Consider the following 9,053-nt stretch of genomic DNA (forward strand, 5'->3'; position numbering starts at 1 on the left):
CCTTCCTGCTGCTCTAGTCCTCTGCGCCCATCTCTCCTCCAGCCCGCCCTGCCAGTCAGCCACCTTCCTCAAGCCATCGCCTGCTCTGAAGACCTAGCGAGCTCCTGTCCACATTTGTGCACCTAGCCCTACATTCCCCACCTCATCTCCACTGGAGCTCTCCCTGCATAAGAGAATGATCAAAGTGAGCACCTACCAANAAAAAAATCACACTTTGACATTTTCTAGGTGAGAGCCCTGTGCTGGATGCTGAGGGGTATGCAGAGATGAGCCAGCCCAGACCTCTATTCAAGACAGTGGCTTCCCTTCTCAGAGTAAAAGCTACAAAGGCTCATCTGTCCCCAGACCTCCTCTCACTAATTCTCTGACCTCCCCTCCTATAACTCTACCCTGCTCTCTCTGATCCAACTACACTGGCTTTCTTTGCTCATCTGAAAACATCCAGTGAAGTTCCTGCCTCAGGGCCTTTGCGCTGCAGGTCCCTTTACCTGAAACACCCATACTGTATATATTTCATGGCTCACTCTCCCACATCCCTCAGGTCTTTACTCAAATGTTATCTTCTCAACGTAGCCTTTCCTGGCCACCTATTGAAGAATGCAGTATCCATCCCCCGACACACTCTGTATCCCCTTTCCACAATTGATCTTTCTCCAGAGCATCCATCACCAGTTGAAACACTATTTTACTTGTCTATCTTGCTTATTATCTATCCCTTTTTTCAGTAGTTCTGTGAAGGTGGCAATACGGTCTGTTTCATTTTGTTCACTGATTATCTAAAACAGAGCTTGGGGGCGCTTGGCTGGCTCAGTCAGTAAAGCATGCGACTCTTGATCTCCAAGTCATGAGTTTGAGGCCCACGTTGGGTATAGAGAATACTTAAAAATAAAAGCTTTTTAAATTTTTTTTAATGTTTTATTTATTTCTGAGAGAGAGAGAGAGAGAGAGAGAGCAGGGGAGGGTCAGAGAGAGAGGGAGACACAGAATGTGAAATAGGCTCCAGGCTCTGAGCTGTCAGCACAGAGCCCGACACGAGGCTCGAACCCATAAACTGTGAGATCATGACCTGAGCTGAAGTCAGACGCTCAAACGACTGAGCCACCCAGGTGCCCCAAAAATAAAATCTTTTTTAAAATAATAATAAAATAAAATAAAGCAGAGCCTGGAACTCAGGAGGTGCTCATTACATATTTGTTGAATGAATACCCCACCTCAATGCATCCTCTTCCATGAAGCCTTCCCAGGATCACTCTGAGTAGGAGGAAGGATGCATCCCTTCCCTGAACCCCCACAGGACCCTGAACACAGTCCGCATTATAGTCAGCAGCAAGAGAAGCCACCCTGAGGACCACAGGACACTGGGTAAACATCCTCATATGTTCCTGAAGATCCTATGCTTAACCACATTTGAAGTTCTTGTACTTGTTCATTTGGTCTTTTTTTTTTTTTCAATGTTTTTTTTTGGTGGGGGAGAGACAGAGAGAGAGACAGAGCATGAGCAGAGGAGGGGCAGAGAGAGAGGGAGACACAGAATCCAAAGCAGGCTTCAGGCTCTGAGCTGTCAGCACAGAGCCCAACAAGGGTCTCAAACTCATGAACCCTGACATCATGACCTGAACCGAAGTCAGATGCTTAGCCGACTGAGCCACCCAGGTGCCCTTCATTTGCTCTTTATTATCTGCTATCCCCTAACATGTCAGGCCTGTGAGGGTGGGGACCCCGTCGTCAAGTCCACCGTTACATCCCTAATGCCTAGCACGACACTTAGGACAGGCAAGGTACTTACAAAAGAGTGACTGGGAGAATGAATGAATGAATGAACACCATTCTTTCTCAGCAGACTCTCTTCAGGGCCCACCGTCCACCATGCTCTCCCTCTCTGCCTTGTCCCCCTGACCTGTAGAGCACCCCACCTTCTCTGTTAGAGCGATGTAGTCCCACTGTAGCACTCAGGCCCCCTCAACCAGCACGCGTGCCGAAGGCCCAGCATGCCCATGGTAACTGTGGCTCTTCTAAAATCCTTTCTGTGGCTCCCCATTGCCTCAGTTCACACTCACACTGTAGCATTACTCAGGTCCTCCGGTATGACCCTGGTCACAGGGAGAAAAGAGCGCTCGGAGACAGAAGCCAGAGTCAGAACCCCAGCCCAGCCACACACTTGTGTCATGGCTTTGCTGTACATCACTCAACCACTCTGAATCCCAGTTTCATCTGCATTTTTGTCTTATTTTTCTGCGAAATGAGTTTGCTAACGACGGCTCTGTACCCTCACAGGGTTGTACTGAGGATCTGGTGAGGTGGGGGGTGGGAAGTGGATGAACTTGGGAAACTACAAAGTGCCTTGTAGACAAATATTTTTGGGGGGTTTCATTGGAACTGCTCTGCCTGGACTTAGTCCCAGATAAATTTTTTTAAATGTTTTATTTATTTCTTTTTTTTTAAATGTTTTTATTTATTTCTAGGAGAGACAGACAGTGTGAGCAGGGGAGGGTCAGAGAGAGAGGGAGTCACAGACTGAAACAGGCTCCAGGCTCTGAGCTGGCTGTCAGCACAGAGCCCGACGCGGGGCTCGAAGCCAAGAACCGCAAGATCATGACCTAAGTGAAAGTCGGACGCTTAACTGACTAAGCCACCCAGGCGCCCCTATTTATTTCTGAGAGAGAGAGAGAGAGAGAGCACGGGAGGGTCAGAGAGAGAGGGAAATACAGAATCTGAAACAGGCTCCAGGCTCTGAGCTGGCTGTCAGCACAGAGCCCGATGCAGGGCTTGAACCCACGAACCGTGAGATCATGCCCTGAGCCAAAGTCAGTACTCAGTCCCAGATAAACAGGACCTGTTCCCCATTCCCTCAAAACTAAGCCTCCTCCACAGTGGTCCCCGGAGCCTGTAATCCCACCCTTGCTCAGACCCCCAGGGCACTGGGTTCACCTCAGCCAGCCCTCTCCCTTTATTTTACCTTCTGGAAAGCTGCGATCTTCACTGGGCTGCTCCGGTGGAGGACAGGGCCCGGGGAACCTGGCGAAGCCCGTGGTTCCAGCCTAGAACCCTGGGTGTCCGTGTCCCACGCTGGTATCTGCAAAAACCTGTTTGAAGACAGGCCTCGAGGAAGAAGAGCCTGAACTATCCTGGAGTTCTTCTCCCTTCCCTCCATCTTGGGTTGTGTTAAAAGCCCTGTTGAGAGAGAAGACAGAGGACCAGGATCAGGGTGGTCTTTCTGTGAAAGGCACTTGGGAGCTGTGCTCCTTTATAAGGCCACAGACAGCCAAGAAGCAGTCCTGAGGTGTAAGGGAAACCTATAGGTGGTTGTGAAGGACTCCCCACGCCTTTGTCAGCTTGGACACTGAACTGGAATTCTTTGAGAGGTTATATGGGCTAAAAATGGAAGGTTCAAGAAGGACTTCAAAATATTCACAGGCGGTGTGTCCTTCATGCGTTGCTAATGAGCAGTGCCAGGAAGTGAGAAACAAGAATACACCAGAGGTGAAGAGCTTTGCACTGTAGGAGTGCTCTCCCTTCTCCCTCCTGCCCATCTTGGTGGTAGCTCTTGGTTGGGGCCGGTCACACCTCAGACAGGAAGATGGTGGCTGCCAAGGAGATGGAAAAGTGGCTGGAGTCAATCAGCTCTAGGCTCCAGCTTGTTACGGAAAGTGGAACGTACTCACCAGGGTACCAGCTGACTGAAAATGGTCAGACCTGGCGACGCGGAACTGGTCATCCTCACCAACTGCCCAGCCTTGAGGAAATCTGAAACAGAATATGGCGCCATGTTGGCCCAAACTACAGCGGCAACAATATCGAGTTGGGCACGGCATGGGGGAAATGCTAGAGTATGCACGCTGGCTGTCCCCTATCTGCATGATTCTGACGTCACCAGAAGCATCCGAGAAGAGACTGGTGAAAAGTCAACCACACAAAATTTCTCTTTACTAAAACTTCCCAGGGCACCTGGGTGGCTCAGTTGGTTAAGCGTCTGACTCTTGGTTTTGGCTCAGGTCATGATCTTGCAGTTTGTGGGTTCGAGCCCCATGTTGGGCTCTGTGTTAACAGTGTAGAGCCTGCTTGGGATACTCTCTCTCCCTCTCTGCCCCTTCCCTGCTTGTGCGCTCTCTCTCTCTCAAAATAAATAAATATTAAAAAAAAAAAAAAAAAAACTGGCCAGAGCCCATTAAAGACAAAAAAAAGAATACAGTCAGTGAGGGCTAGTCAGAGGCAGAGAGAATCCAGTGCTGCCCCCAACAGTGAGGGCTACCCCCCCCACCAAGAAGCTTGTTAAAATGCAGATCCCTGGGCCCTGGCCCCAAGGTTTTAATCTCCATAGTTCTGTGATACATCTTGGGCACATATATTTTATTCTCATGATATTTATCTTAATATATAACACATCCACCTGCTGGAAAATTAAAAGGTTACAATGATGTGAGTAATTCTGAAGCTGGGTGATGGGTACACGGGGGTTTGCGATCCTGTTCTCCCTCCTTTCATTATACTCTGGAACGTTCTATAATAAAACACCTTTGTAAAGCTATGCAGTGGTGTTCAAAGGTTAAAACAATAAAGTAAGTCCCTCCCTCTCCTACAGTCAGCCTGTGGTCACGCTGTTCCTCACTACCTCACCTTCCCATGACAGTGTACACCCATGGTCTCAACCTGGCTGCACCCAGGAAGTTTCAACAGGTACTGAAGTCTGTTCTCCACATACCCCCGACCTCCCCCTACTCCACCTCCAGAGATACTGATTTAAGAGTCTTGTAATCCTTTGTATTTCTGTGGTGTCAGTTGTTATTTCTTCTCTTTCATTTTTGATCTGGTTTATTCAAGTCCTCTCTCTCTCTCTTCTTTTTTTTTTTTATGAGTGTGGCAAAAGGTTTACAATTTTGTTGATCTTTTCAAAGAAGCAGCTCCTAGTTTCATTGGTCTGTTCTAGTGGGTTTTTTTTTAATTTTAATTAATTTATTTCTGCTATAATCTTTATTATAATTTCCTTCCTTCTACTGGTTTTGGGTTTTTTTTGTTCTTTTTCTAGCCCTTTTAAGTGTAATGTTAGGTTGGTATTTTTCTTGTTTTTTTTTTTAATTTTTTTTTAATTTTTTTTGTTTTTTATTTATTTCTAGGAGAGAGAGAGAGAGAGGGAGACACAGAACCTGAAGACAGTCTCCAGGCTCTGAACTGTCAGCACAGAGCCTGACACCGGGCTCGAACCCACGAACCATGAGATCATGACCTGAGCTGAAGTTGGACACTCAACCGACTGAGCCAACCAGGCAACCCTGTATTTCTTTTTGTTTCTTGAGGTAGACCTGTATGCTATACACTTCCCTCTTAGAACAGCTTTTGTTGCATCTCAAAGATTTTGGATCATTATCTTTTCATTTTCATTTGTCTCCATGTATTTTTTTTAATTTCCTCTTTGATTTCTTGGTTGACCCATTGTTTAGTAGCAATTATTTACCCTCTATATATTTATGCTTTTTCCAGATTTTCTTCTTGCAGTTGATTTCTGGTTTCATGGCATTGTGGTCAAAACAGATTCCCGGAATTACTTCGATCCTCTTGAATTTGTTGAATTCAATTTGTTGAATAGTCTTTGTGGCCTATGGGATCTATCCTGGAGAACATTTCATGTGCATTTGAAAAGAATGTATATTCTGCTATTTTAGGATGGAATGTTCTGAACATATCTGTTAAATCCACCTGGCCCAATGTGTTGTTCAAAGCAACTGTTTCCTGGGGCGCCTGGGGCTCAGTCGGTTGAACGTCTGACTTTGGCTCAGGTCATGATCTCATGGTTAGTGGGTTTGAACCCCACGTTGAGCTCTGTGCTGACAGCTAGCTCAGAGCCTGGAGCCTGCTTCAGATTCTATGTCTCCCTCTCTCTCTGACCCTCCCCTGCTGACACACACACTATCTCTCTCTCTCTCTCTCTCAGAAATAAATAAAAAACATTAATTTAAAAAAAAGCCACTGTTTCCTTATTGATTTTCTGTTTGGATGATCTGTCCATTGAGGTAAGTGGGCTGTTAAAGTCTCCCAAGTGAATCGTCTTGTAGATCAGAAGTCTCACATGGATCTCACTAGGCTAAGATTAAAGTACATTCCTTCCTACAGGCTTTGACAGAGAATCTGTTTCTTTTTCCAGCTTCTAGAAGCTGCCCACTTTCCTTGGTTCATGGCTCCTTCCTCCATCTTCAAAACCAGCAATATCAGATTGAGTCCTTCCAATGCTGCCATCCCTCTGATTTTCTCTTCTGCCTTGCTCTTCCACTTTTAAAGATGTTGTATCCCTGTGTTACATTGAGCCCACCCAGATAATCCAGGATAATTTCCGTGTTTTAAAGCCAGTTGATTAGCAACCTAGAATTCCAACTGCTACTTCAATTCCCCTTTGGCACGTGACCCTGCAAAATTCTTATGCTGAAACCTTTGCTCTCCTGATGCTGCTTGGAGGCAGGACCTTTGGGAGGTAATAGGTCATGAGAGTAGACCCCTCAGGAATGGTATTTATGTCCTTATAAAAGGGACCTGAGGGTCGCCTGGGTGGCTCATCTGGCTAAGTGTCCAACTCATGATTTCATGGTTCATGAGATTGAGCCCCACATTAGGCTCTGTGCAGACAATGCAGAGCCTGCATGGGATACTCTCTCCCCCTCTCTTTCTGCCTCTCTCTCTCTCAAAATAAATAAATAAACTTTAAAAAAATGGACCTCAGAGAACTCCTTTGCTCACTTTCTGTCACGTGAGGACACAAAAAGATGGTCATGTATAGAACAGCAGGCATGCTCTCACCCGACATCCAATCTGCCAGCACCTTGAGCGTGTTTAACATCCCATCCTCCAGAGCTGTAAGAAATACAGTCCTGTCGGGGCGCCTGGGGGATTCAGTCGGTTAAGTGTCCGACTTCTAAATGCATGAATCTAAATGCATGAATGATCTTGTGGTTGGTGGCTTTGAGCCCTGCATCTGGCTCTGTGCTGACAGCTCAGAGCCTGGAGCCTGCTTCAGATTCTGTGTCTCCCTCTCTCTTTCTGCACCTCTCCTACTCACTCTCTCTCTCTCAAAAATAAATAAAAACATATTTAAAAAATAGAGTCAGGAAGCCCTCAAGGGAGAGTTTTTAATGCACTATGGCTCAGACCCTAAACAGGAGGAAGCTTACTCTACATAGCCCAGCAGGAAGGCAGCTGTCCTTGCCCAGCCCAGCAGATATACTCAGCCAATGAGAAGCTGTCACTACCCTAAACTCTTGTAAACAGACCTTCCCAACTTTCTTTCCTCCATAAAAGTAAGGCCCTCTTCATTCTGTACCAAGTGTATTAATCAGAACAGGTTACCCACTGTAACAAACAACCCCACACATTCCATGCCTTTAACACAACACAAATTTATTTCTTTTTCATGGTCACAATACAATGCTGGGGTCAAGGAGGACTTGCTCCATAGAGTCATTCAGGGGCCCAGGTTCCCTCCATCTACTGACTCATCCATCTACAGCCTCGACTGTCTCCACTGAATTCTCTGCTCCCCGCTAGCTGAAAAGAGGAGAGAGAACACAGAACCACAAGAGGGTTTTGAGCAGCAGTCCCAGACTCAGTAGATCACGTCTGCACACATTCTAGGACTCACCTAATTGCAAGAGAGGCTGGGAATCGTCTAACCTTGTAGCCAAGAGAAAGAGGAGAAGAATGGATGTTGGTGAGCCACAACGATCTCTGCCACAGCGGGCAAATTTGGGGTGTGGCACAGCAAGAATTCCCATTTGCCCTGGGCTTCAGATCACAAAAGGCTTCAGAGGTATGCAGGGCAGAGGCCACCTTGTTAGGGCGAAATACGCACTTGGGGACCAGGGACCAGGCATCATCACCCGTCATCAACATCTCCTTCACTTCAGGTTTGCTGGGATGGTTGCTGTTTTTCCTGCCTCTGGGCTCCCCAAACCACTGAAACATGCCTGGGCCATCAAACCCACTGGCTGTATAGGGACAGTTTGTGTACATGTCTATATCTCAACCTAAAAATCATTTTACAATCTGTAAATACCAAGGAAGAGGACTGAGCACTCATTTAAGATCTGCTAAATTAGCTGGATCTGAAAGACATGGTAGAAGATGAGAAGGGGAACGTTCTACTGGACAGATGGAAACGCAATGATGCTGTCCAACAAGCACCAAGGGATGGGTTGCTGAATCTTTTTTTTTTTTATATTTTTATTTATTTCTAGGAGGGAGAGAGACAGCGTGAGCAGGGGAGGGTCAGAGAGAGAGGGAGACACAGACTCTGAAACAGGCTCCAGGCTCTGAGCTGGCAGTCAGCACAGAGCCCGACGCGGGGCTCGAACCCACGAAGCGCGAGATCATGACCTAAGCGAAAGTCGGACGCTCAACCGACTAAGCCACCCAGGCGCCCCGGGTTGCTGAATCTTGCAACATCACAATGGCCTCTGGATTTTGTCACCTATGCGGAATGAGTGCCAACCCCCCTCCCCCGCCAGCCTTGCTCGCATATCGGATTCCCCAGAATCAATACAAGAGGAGACAATGGTTCTGGATTCCAGGATTCTAGAAAGTCTTAGAGAGAGCAGGGGAGCAGGCAAGTCTGAGGGGTCTGGTGGATTGTAGCTACCCCCACCCCACCCTTACTTCATGGGCAAGAAGGCTTCCTGGTAGCTAGTGCCTTGAGCTCAAATTGTCTGGACATGATGGAGGTGAACTGAATCCTGGAAGATGCTCAGGGTGGTTATAGTCTCCAAACCCCAGAGTTTAATCTTCTGGTGCTAGAACCTTAACAATGTCCTCACTCAGGAGCCATTAGTCCTCGGGAGAATCCCACTCCAGTGTGTGAACTCACAAGATGTTGTCATCCCAGAAAGTAATGGAATGCTTTCCATTGGCAGCACAGTTGCATGGTGGATGGGCTTAGTGGAGGCCATAGTCAGCTAACTGTTGAGCAATAAGTATATGTGTTCATCGTGTTAGCCAACAAATATGAAGTGAACTGTGTGCTCACTTGCATGGGTACATTAAGAATAGAAAGAGGTGCAAGACAGACTCCTCTAAGA

The 9,053-nt window shown here is 47.0% G+C and overlaps 1 pseudogene; it reads left to right on the top strand.

The window, feature by feature from the left end:
- The first annotated feature begins 3,577 nt into the window (after positions 1–3,577).
- On the top strand, positions 3,578–4,752 carry LOC144242841 (large ribosomal subunit protein eL30 pseudogene; annotated as a pseudogene).
- Positions 4,753–9,053: the final 4,301 nt, after the last annotated feature.

Source organism: Crocuta crocuta, unplaced genomic scaffold (genome assembly GCF_008692635.1).
Source record: "Crocuta crocuta isolate KB4526 unplaced genomic scaffold, BGI_CrCroc_1.0 scaffold217, whole genome shotgun sequence".
Lineage (NCBI taxonomy): Eukaryota > Metazoa > Chordata > Mammalia > Carnivora > Hyaenidae > Crocuta > Crocuta crocuta.